Source organism: Schistocerca cancellata, chromosome 5 (genome assembly GCF_023864275.1).
Source record: "Schistocerca cancellata isolate TAMUIC-IGC-003103 chromosome 5, iqSchCanc2.1, whole genome shotgun sequence".
Classification (NCBI taxonomy): Eukaryota; Metazoa; Arthropoda; class Insecta; order Orthoptera; family Acrididae; genus Schistocerca; species Schistocerca cancellata.
This window is the reverse complement of record NC_064630.1, coordinates 844696454-844709480: the sequence shown is the minus strand read 5'-3', so window position 1 is coordinate 844709480 and position 13027 is coordinate 844696454.

Below are 13027 nucleotides of genomic sequence, written 5' to 3'. Positions count from 1 at the left end.
CTAGATTATAGAATGGAATGAAAAACTGATAGTGAATTGTAACGTTCAAGTCCACCTAATGACGATGGATCACTCAAATTGCGTCCCGATTCAATACATCGTCCTCCAGCAGACTTGACTCCATGGGTCTATTGCTGCCTCGGGCACCTTATGGCAGGCCTGCTGTGACTCAAAGATTTTCGAATCGGACGAAAAACTGATAGTGAATTGTAACGTTCAGGGCCTCCTAATGACGATGGAACACTCAAATTGCGTCCCGATTCAATACATCGTCCTCCAGCAGACTTGTCTCCATGCGTCTATTGCTGCCTCGGGCACCTTATGGCCGTTCTGCTGTGAGTCAAAGATTTTCGAATCGGACGAAAAACTGATAGTGAATTGTAGCGTTCAGGGCCACCTAATGACGATGGATCACTCAAATTGCGTCCCTATTCAATACATCGTCCTCCAGCTGACTTGACTCCATGGGTCTATTGCTGCCTCGGGCACCTTATGGCCGTTCTGCTGTGAGTCTAGATTATCGAATGGGACGAAAAACTGATAGTGAATTGTAACGTTCAGGGCGTCCTAATGACGATGGATCACTCAAATTGCGTCCCGATTCAATACATCGTCCTCCAGCCGACTTGACTCCATGGGTCTATTGCTGCCTCGGGCACCTTATGGCCGTTCTGCTGTGACTCTAGATTATCGAATGGCACGAAAAACTGATAGTGAATTGTAACGTTCAGGGCCTCCTAATGACGATGGATCACTCAAATTGCGTCCCGATTCAATACATCGTCCTCCAGCCGACTTGACTCCATGGGTCTATTGCTGCCTCGGGCACCTTATGGCCGTTCTGCTGTGAGTCTAGATTATCGATTGGGACGAAAAACTGATAGTGAATTGTAACGTTCAGGGCCTCCTAATGACGATGGATCACTCAAGTTGCGTCCCGATTCAATACATCGTCCTCCAGCAGACTTGTCTCCACGGGTCGATTGCTGCTTCGGGCACCTAATGGCCGTTCTGCTGTGAGTCAAAGATTTTCGAATCGGACGAAAAACTGATAGTGAATTGTAACATTCAGGGCCACCTAATGACGATGGACCACGCAAATTGCGTCCCGATTCAATACATCATCCTCCAGCCGAGTTGACTCCATGGGTCTATTGCTGCCTCGGGCACCTTATGGCCGTTCTGCTGTGAGTCAAAGATTTTCGAATCGGACGAAAAACTGATAGTGAATTGTATCTTTCAGGGCCACCTAATGACGATGGATCACTCAAATTGCGTCCCGATTCAATACATCGTCCTCCAGCAGACTTGTCTCCATGGGTCGTTTGCTGCCTCGGGCACCTTATGGCCGTTCTGCTGTGAGTCAAACGTTTTCGAATCGGACGAAAAACTGATAGTGAATTGTAACATTCAGGGCCACCTAATGACGATGGACCACGCAAATTACGTCCCGATTCAATACATCGTCCTCCAGCCGAGATGACTCCATGGGTCTATTGCTGCCTCGGGCACCTTATGGCCGTTCTGCTGTGAATCTAGATTATCGAATGGGACGAAAAACTGATAGTGAATTGTAACGTTCAGGGCCACCTAATGACGATGCATCACTGAAATTGCGTCCCGATTCAATACATCGTCCCCAGCCGACTTGACTCCATGGGACTATTGCTGCCTCGGGCACCTTATGGCCGTTCTGCTGTGAGTCTAGATTATAGAATGGAATGAAAAACTGATAGTGAATTGTAACGTTCAAGTCCACCTAATGACGATGGATCACTCAAATTGCGTCCCGATTCAATACATCGTCCTCCAGCAGACTTGTCTCCATGGGTCTATTGCTGCCTCGGGCACCTTATGGGAGGCCTGCTGTGACTCAAAGATTTTCGAATCGGACGAAAAACTGATAGTGAATTGTAACGTTCAGGGCCTCCTAATGACGATGGAACACTCAAATTGCGTCCCGATTCAATACATCGTCCTCCAGCAGACTTGTCTCCATGGGCCTATTGCTGCCCCGGGCACCTTATGGCCGTTCTGCTGTGAGTCAAAGGTTTTCGAATCGGACGAAAAACTGATAGTGAATTGTAACGTTCAGGGCCACCTAATGACGATGGATCACTCAAATTGCGTCCCAATTCAACACATCGTCCTCCAGCAGACTTGTCTCCATGGGGCTATTGCTGCCTCGGGCACCTTATGGCCGTTCTGCTGTGAGTCAAAGATTTTCGAATCGGACGAAAATCTGATAGTGAATTGTAAGGTTCAGGGCCACCTAATGACGATGGATCACTCAAATTGCGTCGCGATTCAATACATCGTCCTCCAGCAGACTTGTCTCCATGGGTCTATTGCTGCCTCGGGCACGTTATGGCCGTTCTGCTGTGAGTCTAAGATGTTCGAATCGGACGAAAAACTGATAGTGAATTGAAACGTTCAGGGCCACCTAATGACGATGGATCACTCAAATTGCGTCCCGATTCGATTTATCGTCCTCCAGCAGACTTGTCTCCATGGGTCTATTGCTGCCTCGGGCACCTTATGGTCGTTCTGCTGTGAGTCAAAGATTTTCGAATCGGACGAAAAACTGATAGTGAATGGTAACTTTCAGGGCCACCTAATGATGATGGATCACTCAAATTGCGTCCCGATTTAATACATCGTCCTCCAGCCGACTTGTCTCCATGGGTCTATTGCTGCCTCGGGCACCTTATGGCCGTTCTGCTGTGAGTCAAAGATTTTCGAATCGGACGAAAAACTGATAGTGAATTGTAACGGTCAGGGCCTCCTAATGACGATGGAACACTCAAATTGCGTCCCGATTCAATACATCGTCCTCCAGCAGACTTATCTCCATGGGTCTATTGCTGCCTCGGTCACCTTATGGCCGTTCTGCTGTTAGTTAAAAATTTTCGAATCGGACGAAAAACTGATAATGAATTGTAACATTCAGTGCCACCTAATGACGATGGACCACACAAATTGCGTCCCGACCCAATACATCGTCCTCCAGCCGACTTGACTCCATGGGTCTATTGCTGCCTCGGGCACCTTATGGCCGTTCTGCTGTGAGTCTAGATTATCGAATGGAACGAAAAACTGATAGTTAATTGTAACATTCAGGGCCTCCTAATGACGATGGAACACTCAAATTGCGTCCCGATTCCATACATCGTCCTCCAGCAGACTTGTCTCCATGGGTCTATTGCTGCGTCGGGCACCTTATGGCCGTTCTGCTGTGAGTCAAAGATTTACGAATCGGACGAAAAACTGATAGTGAATTGTAACGCTCAGGGCCACCCAATGACGATGGATCACTCAAATTGCGTCCCGATTCAACACATCGTCCTCCAGCAGACATGTCTCCATGGGTCTATTGCTGCCTCGGGCACCTTATGACCGTTCTGCTGTGAGTCAAAGATTTTCGAATCGGACGAAAAACTGATAGTGAATTGTAACGTTCAGGGCCTCCTAATGACGATGGAACACTCAAATTGCGTCCCGATTCAATACCTCATCCTCCAGCAGACTTGTCTCCATGGGTCTATTGCTGCCTCGGGCACCTTATGGCCGTTCTGGTGTGAGTCAAAGATTTTCGAATCGGACGAAAAACTGATATTGAATTGTAACGCTCAGGGCCACCTAATGACGATGGATCACTCAAATTGCGTCCCGATTCAATACATCGTCCTCCAGCAGACTTGTCTCCATGGGTCTATTGCTGCCTCGGGCACGTTATGGCCGTTCTGCTGTGAGTCCAAGATTTTCGAATCGGACGAAAAACTGATAGTGAATTGTAACGTTCAGGGCCACCTAATGACGATGGATCACTCAAATTGCGTCCCGATTCAATACATCGTCCTCCAGCAGACTTGTCTCCATGGGTCTATTGCTGCCTCGGGCACCTTATGGCCGTTCTGCTGTGAGTCAAAGATTTTCGAATCGGACGAAATACTGATAGTGAATTGCAACGTTGAGGGCGTCCTAATCACGATGGAACACTCAAATTGCGTCCCGATTCAATACCTCGTCCTCCAGCAGACTTATTTCCATGGGTCTATTGCTGCCTCGGGCACCTTACGGGCGTTCTGCTGTGAGTCAAAGATTTTCGAATCGGACGAAAAACTGATAGTGAATTGTAACGTTCAGGGCCACCTATTGACGATGGATCACTCAAATTGCGTCCCGATTCAATACATCGTCCTCCAGCAGACTTGTCTCCATGGGTCTATTGCTGCCTCGGGCACCTCATGGTCGTTCTCCCGTGAGTCTGGATTATCGAATGGGACGAAAAACTGATAGTTAATTGTAACGTTCAGGGCCACTTAATGACGATGGATCACTCAAATTGCATCCCCATTCAATACATCGTCCTCCAGCTGAATTGTCTCCATGGGTCTATTGCTGCCTCGGGAACCTTATGGCCGTTATGCTGTGAGTCAAAGATTTTCGAATCGGACGAAAAACTGATAGTGAATTGTAACGTTCAGGGCCTCCTAATGACGATGGAACACTCAAATTGCGTACCGATTCAATACCTCGTCCTCCAGCAGACTTGACTCCATGGGTCTATTGTTTCTTCGGGCACCTTATGGTCGTTCTCCCGTGAGTCTAGATTATCGAATGGGACAAAAAACTGATAGTGAATTGTAACGTTCAGGGCCTCCTAATGACGATGGAACACTCAAATTGCGTCCCGATTCAATACATCGTCCTCCAGCAGACTTGTCTCCATGTGTCTATTGTTTCCTCGGGCACCTTAATGTCGTTCTCCCGTGAGTCTAGATTATGGAATGGGACGAAAAACTGATAGTCAATTGTAACATTCAGGGCCACCTAATGACGATGGATCACTCAAATTGCGTCCCGATTCAGTACATGGTCCTCCAGCAGACTTGTCTCCATGGGTCTATTGCTGCCTCGGGCACCTTATGGCCGTTCTGCTGTTAGTCAAAGATTTTCAAATCGGACAAAAAACTGATAGTGAATTGTATCGTTCAGGGCCTCCTAATGACGATGGAACACTCAAATTGCGTCCCGATTCAATACCTCGCCCTCCAGCAGACTTGTCTCCATGGGTCTATTGCTGCCTAGGGCACCTTATGGCCGTTCTGCTGTGAGTCAAAGATTTTCGAATCTGACGAAAAACTGATAGTCAATTGTAACATTCAGGGCCACCTAATGACGATGGATCACTCAAATTGCGTCCCGATTCAATACATCGTCCTCCAGCCGACTTGTCTCCATGGGTCTATTGCTGCCTCGGGCACCTTATGGCCGTTCTGCTGTGAGTCAAAGAATTTCGAATCGGACGAAAAACTGATTGTGAATTGTAACCTTCAGGGCCACCAAATGACGTTGGATCACTCAAATTGCGTCCGGATTCAATACATCGTCCTCCAGCAGACTTGTCTCCATGGGTCTATTGCTGCCTCGGACACCTTATGGCCGTTCTGCTGTGAGTCAAAGATTATCGAATCGGACGAAAAACTGATAGTGAATTGTAACATTCAGGGCCACCTAATGACGATGGACCACACAAATTGCGTCCCGCTTCAATACATCGTCCTCCAGCCGACTTGACTCCATGTGTCTATTGCTGCCTCGGGCACCTTATGGCCGTTCTGCTGTGAGTCTAGATTATCGAATGGGAGGAAAAACTGATAGTGAATTGTAACGTTCAGGGCCACCTAATGACGATGGATCACTCAAATTTCGTCCCGATTCAATACATCGTCCTCCAGCAGACTTGCCTCGATGGGTCTATTGCTGCCTCGGGCACATTATGGCCGTTCTCCCGTGAGTCAAAGATTTTCGAATCGGACGAAAAACTGATAGTGAATTGTAACGTTCAGGGCCACCTAATGACGATGGATTACTCAAATTGCGTCCCGATTCAATATATCGTCCTCCAGCCGACTTGTCTCCATGGGTCTATTGCTGCCTCGGGCACCTTATGGCCGTTCTGCTGTGAGTCAAAGATTTTCGAATCGGACGAAAAACTGATAGTGAATTGTAACGTTCAGGGCCTCCTAATGACGATGGAACACTCAAATTGCGTCCCGATTCAATACCTCGTCCTCCAGCAGACTTGACTCCATGGGTCTATTGCTGCCTCGGGCACCTTATGGCCGTTCTTCTGTTAGTCAAAGATTTTCAAATCGGACAAAAAACTGATAGTGAATTGTATCGTTCATGGCCTCCTAATGACGATGGAACACTCAAATTGAGTCCCGATTCAATACCTCGCCCTCCAGCAGACTTGTCTCCAAGGGTCTATTGCTGCCTGGGGCACCTTATGGCCGTTCTGCTGTGAGTCAAAGAATTTCGAATCGGACGAAAAACTGATAGTGAATTGTAACGTTCAGGGCCACCAAATGACGTTGGATCACTCAAATTGCGCCCGGATTCAATACATCGCCCTCCAGCAGACTTGTCTCCATGGGTCTATTGCTGCCTCGGGCACCTTATGGCCGTTCTGCTGTGAGTCAAAGATTTTCGAATCGGACGAAAAACTGATAGTGAATTGTAACGTTCAGAGCCTCCTAATTACGATGGAACACTCAAATTGCGTCCCGATTCAATTCCTTGTCCTCCAGCAGACTTGTCTCCATGGGTCTATTACTGCCTCGGGAACCTTATGGCCGTTCTGCTGTGAGTCAAAGATTTTCGAATCGGACGAAAAACTGATAGTGAATTGTAACGTTCAGGACGTCCGCCCCAGTAGCTGAGTGGTCAGCGTGACGGATTGACGTCCTCCGGGCCCGGGTTCGATTCCCGTCTGGGTCGGAGATTTTCTCCGCTCAGGGACTGGGTGTCGTGTTGTGTTCATCATCATTTCATCCCCATCCGGCGTGCAGGTCGCCCAAGGCGGCCGGACCTGCCCCGCGAGGGGCCTCCCGGCCAATGACGCCAAACGCTCATCATCATCATCAACGTTCAGGGCCATTTAATGACGATGGATCACTCAAATAGCATCCCCATTCAATACATCGTCCTCCAGCAGACTTGTCTCCATGGGTCTATTGCTGCCTCGGGAACCTTATGGCCGTTCTGCTGTGAGTCAAAGATTTTCGAATCGGACGAAAAACTGATAGTAAATTGTAACGTTCAGGGCCTCCTAATGACGATGGAACACTCAAATTGCGTCCCGATTCAATACATCGTCCTCCAGCCGACTTGTCTCCATGGGTCTATTGCAGCCTCGGGCACCTTATGTCCGTTCTGCTGTGAGTCAAAGAATTTCGAATCGGACGAAAAACTGATAGTGAATTGTAACGTTCAGGGCCACCTAATGACGTTGGATCACTCAAATTGCGTCCGGATTCAATACATCGTCCTCCAGCAGACTTGTTTCAATGGGTCTATTGCTGCCTCGGGCACATTATGGTCGTTCTGCTGTGAGTCAAAGATTTTCGAATCGGACGAAAAACTGATAGTGAATTGTAACTTTCAGGGCCACCTAATGACGATGGATCACTCAAATTGCGTCCCTATTCAATACATCGTCCTCCAGGCGACTTGTCTCCATGGGTCTATTGCTGCCTCGGGCACCTTATGGCCGTTCTGTTGTGAGTCAAAGATTTTCGAGTCGGACGAAAAACTGATAGTGAATTGTAATGTTCAGGGCCTCCTAATGACGATGGAACACTCAAATTGCGTCCCGATTCAATACATCGTCCTCCAGCAGAGTTGTCTCGATGGGTCTATTGCTGCCTCGGGCACCTTATGGCCGTTCTGCTGTGAGTCAAAGATTTTCGAATCGGCGAAAAACTGATAGCGAATTGTAACATTCAGGGCCACCTAATGACGATGGATCACTCAAATTGCGTCCCGATTCAATACATCGTCCTCCAGCCGACTTGTCTCCATGGGTCTTTTGCTGGCTCGGGCACCTTATGGACGTTCTGCTGTGAGTCAAAGATTTTCGAATCGGACGAAAAACTGATAGTGAATTGTAACGTTCAGGGCCATTTAATAACGATGGATCACTCAAATTGCATCCCATTCAATACATCGTCCTCCAGCAGACTTGTCTCCATGGGTCTATTGCTGCCTCGGGAACCTTATGGCCGTTATGCTGTGAGTCAAAGATTTTCGAATCGGACGAAAACCTGATAGTGAATTGTAACGTTCAGGGCCTCCTAATGACGATGGAACACTCAAATTGCGTCCCGATTCAATACCTCGTCCTCCAACAGGCTTGTCTCTATGGGTCTATTGCTGGCTCGGGCACCTTATGGCCGTTCTGCTGTGAGTCAAAGATTTTCGAATCGGACGAAAACCTGATAGTGAATTGTAACGTTCAGGGCCTCCTAATGACGATGGAACACTCAAATTGCGTCCCGATTCAATACCTCGTCCTCCAACAGACTTGTCTCTATGGGTCTATTGCTGCCTCGGGCACCTTATGGCCGTTATGCTGTGAGTCTAAGATTTTCGAATCGGACGAAAAACTGATAGTGAATTGTAACGTTCAGGGCCTCCTAATGACGATGGAACACTCAAATTGAGTCGCGATTCAATAAATCGTCCTCCAGCCGACTTGTCTCCAAGGGGATATTGCTGCCACGGGCACCTTATGGTCCGTCTCCTGTGAGTCTAGATTTTCGAATCCGACGCAAAACTGATGATTAATTGTAACATTCAGGGCTTCCTAATGACGATGGAACATTCAAATCGCGTCGCGATTCAATAAATCGTCCTCCAGCCGACTTGTCTAGAAGGGGATATTGCTGCCTCGGCCACCTTATGGTCCGTCTCCTGTGAGTCTAGATTTTCGAATTCGACGCAAAACTGATGGTTAATTGTAACGTTCAGGGCCTCCTAATGACGATGGAACACTCAAATTGCATCGCGATTCAATAAATCGTCCTCCAGCCGACTTGTCTCCTAGGGGATATTGCTGCCTCGGGCACCTTATGGTCCTTCTCCTGTGAGTCTAGATTTTCGAATCCGACGCAAAACTGATGGCTAATTGTAACGTTCATGGCCTCCTAATGACGATGGATCACTCAAATTGCATGTGCGAATCAATAAATCGTCCTCCAGCCAAGTTGTCTCCAAGGGGATATTGCTGCCTCGGGCACCTTATTGTCCGTTTACAGTGAGTCTAGATTTTCGAATCCGACGCAAAACTGATAGTTAATTATAACGTTCAGGGTCTTCTAATCACGATGGAAAACTCAAATTGCATCGCGATTCAACACATCGTCCTCCAGCCAACTTGTCTCCAAGGGGGTATTGCTGCCTCGGGCACCTTATATTCAGTACCTGTGAGTCTAGATTTTCGAATCGGACGCAAAACTGATAGTTAATTGTAATGTTCAGGGCCTCCTAATGATGATGGAAAACTCAAATTGCATCGCGATTCAAAACATCGTCCTCCAGCCGACTTGTCTCCAAGGGGATATTGCTGCCTCTGGCACCTTATGGTCAGTCTCCTGTGAGTCTAGTTTTTTTAATCCGATGAGAAACTGATGGTTAGTTGTAACGTTCAGGGCCTCCTAATGACGATGGAACACTCAAATTGCGTCGCGATTCAATAAATCGTCCTCCAGCTGACTTGTCTCCAAGGGTGTATTGCAGCCTATGGCACCTTAATGTCGTTTTCCTGTGAGTCTACATTTTCGAATCGAACGCAAAACTGATAGTTAATTGTACCGTTCAGGCCTCCTAATGACGATGGAAAACTCAAATTGCGTCGCGATTCAATAGAGCGTCCTCCAGCCGACTTGTCTCCAAGGGGATAATGCTGCCTCACGAACCTTACGGTTAGTCTCCTGTGAGTCTAGATTTTCGAATCCGATGCAAAACTGATGGTAAATTGTTACGTTGAGGGCATCCTAATGACGATGGAACACTCAAATTGCGTCGCGATTCAATACATCGTCCTCCAGCCGACTTGTCTACAAGGGGATATTGCTGCCTCGGGCACCTTATGGTCCGTCTCCTGTGAGTCTAGCTTTTTGAATCGGACGCAAAGCTGATGTTAATTGTAACATTCAGGGCCTCTTAATGAGGATGGAAATCTCAAATTGCATCGCGATTCATTACATCGTCCTCCAGCCGACTTGTCTCCATGGGTCTATTGCTGGCTCGGGCACCTTATGGCCGTTCTGCTTTGAGTCAAAGATTTTCGAATCGGACGAAAACCTGATAGTGAATTGTAACGTTCGGGGCCTCCTAATGACGATGGAACACTCAAATTGCGTCCCGATTCAATACATGGTCCTCCAGCCGACTTGTCTCCATGGGTCTTTTGCTGGCTCGGGCACGTTATGGCCGTTCTGCTGTGAGTCAAAGAATTTCGAATCGGACGAAAAACTGATAGTGAATTGTAACGTTCAGGGCCTCCTAATTACGATGGAACACTCAAATTGCGTCACGATTCAATTCCTTGTCCTCCAGCAGACTTGTCTCCATGGGTCTATTGCTGCCTCGGGAACCTTATGGCCGTTCTGCTGTGAGTCAAAGATTTTCGAATCGGACGAAAAACTGATAGTTAATTGTAACGTTCAGGGCCATTTAATAACGATGGATCACTCAAATTGCATCCCCATTCAATACATCGTCCTCCAGCAGACTTGTCTCCATGGGTCTATTGCTGCCTCGGGAACCTTATGGCCGTTATGCTGTGAGTCAAAGATTTTCGAATCGCACGAAAAACTGATAGTGAATTGTAACGTTCAGGGCCTCCTAATGACGATGGAACACTCAAATTGCGGCCCGATTCAATACCTCGTCCTCCAGCAGACTTGACTCCATGGGTCTATTGTTGTCTCGGGCACCTTATGGTCGTTCTCCCGTGAGTCTAGATTATCGAATGGGACGAAAAACTGATAGTTAATTGTAACATTCAGGGCCTCCTAATGACGATGGACCACACAAATTGCGTCCTGATTCAATACATCGTCCTCCAGCCGACTTGTCTCCATGGGTCTATTGCTGGCTCGGGCACCTTATGGCCGTTCTGCTGTGAGTCAAAGATTTTCGAATCGGACGAAAAACTGATAGTGAATTGTAACTTTCAGGGCCACCTAATGACGATGGATCACTCAAATTGCGTCCCTATTCAATACATCGTCCTCCAGGCGACTTGTCTCCATGGGTCTATTGCTGCCTCGGGCACCTTATGGCCGTTCTGTTGTGAGTCAAAGATTTTCGAGTCGGACGAAAAACTGATAGTGAATTGTAATGTTCAGGGCCTCCTAATGACGATGGAACACTCAAATTGCGTCCCGATTCAATACATCGTCCTCCAGCAAGGTTGTCTCGATGGGTCTATTGCTGCCTCGGGCACCTTATGGCCGTTCTGCTGTGAGTCAAAGATTTTCGAATCGGCGAAAAACTGATAGCGAATTGTAACATTCAGGGCCACCTAATGACGATGGATCACTCAAATTGCGTCCCGATTCAATACATCGTCCTCCAGCCGACTTGTCTCCATGGGTCTTTTGCTGGCTCGGGCACCTTACGGACGTTCTGCTGTGAGTCAAAGATTTTCGAATCGGACGAAAAACTGATAGTGAATTGTAACGTTCAGGGCCATTTAATAACGATGGATCACTCAAATTGCATCCCATTCAATACATCGTCCTCCAGCAGACTTGTCTCCATGGGTCTATTGCTGCCTCGGGAACCTTATGGCCGTTATGCTGTGAGTCAAAGATTTTCGAATCGGACGAAAACCTGATAGTGAATTGTAACGTTCAGGGCCTCCTAATGACGATGGAACACTCAAATTGCGTCCCGATTCAATACCTCGTCCTCCAACAGACTTGTCTCTATGGGTCTATTGCTGGCTCGGGCACCTTATGGCCGTTCTGCTGTGAGTCAAAGATTTTCGAATCGGACGAAAACCTGATAGTGAATTGTAACGTTCAGGGCCTCCTAATGACGATGGAACACTCAAATTGCGTCCCGATTCAATACCTCGTCCTCCAACAGACTTGTCTCTATGGGTCTATTGCTGCCTCGGGCACCTTATGGCCGTTATGCTGTGAGTCTAAGATTTTCGAATCGGACGAAAAACTGATAGTGAATTGTAACGTTCAGGGCCTCCTAATGACGATGGAACACTCAAATTGAGTCGCGATTCAATAAATCGTCCTCCAGCCGACTTGTCTCCAAGGGGATATTGCTGCCACGGGCACCTTATGGTCCGTCTCCTGTGAGTCTAGATTTTCGAATCCGACGCAAAACTGATGATTAATTGTAACATTCAGGGCTTCCTAATGACGATGGAACATTCAAATCGCGTCGCGATTCAATAAATCGTCCTCCAGCCGACTTGTCTAGAAGGGGATATTGCTGCCTCGGCCACCTTATGGTCCGTCTCCTGTGAGTCTAGATTTTCGAATTCGACGCAAAACTGATGGTTAATTGTAACGTTCAGGGCCTCCTAATGACGATGGAACACTCAAATTGCATCGCGATTCAATAAATCGTCCTCCAGCCGACTTGTCTCCTAGGGGATATTGCTGCCTCGGGCACCTTATGGTCCTTCTCCTGTGAGTCTAGATTTTCGAATCCGACGCAAAACTGATGGCTAATTGTAACGTTCAGGGCCTCCTAATGACGATGGATCACTCAAATTGCATGTGCGAATCAATAAATCGTCCTCCAGCCAACTTGTCTCCAAGGGGATATTGCTGCCTCGGGCACCTTATTGTCCGTTTACAGTGAGTCTAGATTTTCGAATCCGACGCAAAACTGATAGTTAATTATAACGTTCAGGGTCTTCTAATCACGATGGAAAACTCAAATTGCATCGCGATTCAACACATCGTCCTCCAGCCAACTTGTCTCCAAGGGGGTATTGCTGCCTCGGGCACCTTATATTCAGTACCTGTGAGTCTAGATTTTCGAATCGGACGCAAAACTGATAGTTAATTGTAATGTTCAGGGCCTCCTAATGATGATGGAAAACTCAAATTGCATCGCGATTCAAAACATCGTCCTCCAGCCGACTTGTCTCCAAGGGGATATTGCTGCCTCTGGCACCTTATGGTCAGTCTCCTGTGAGTCT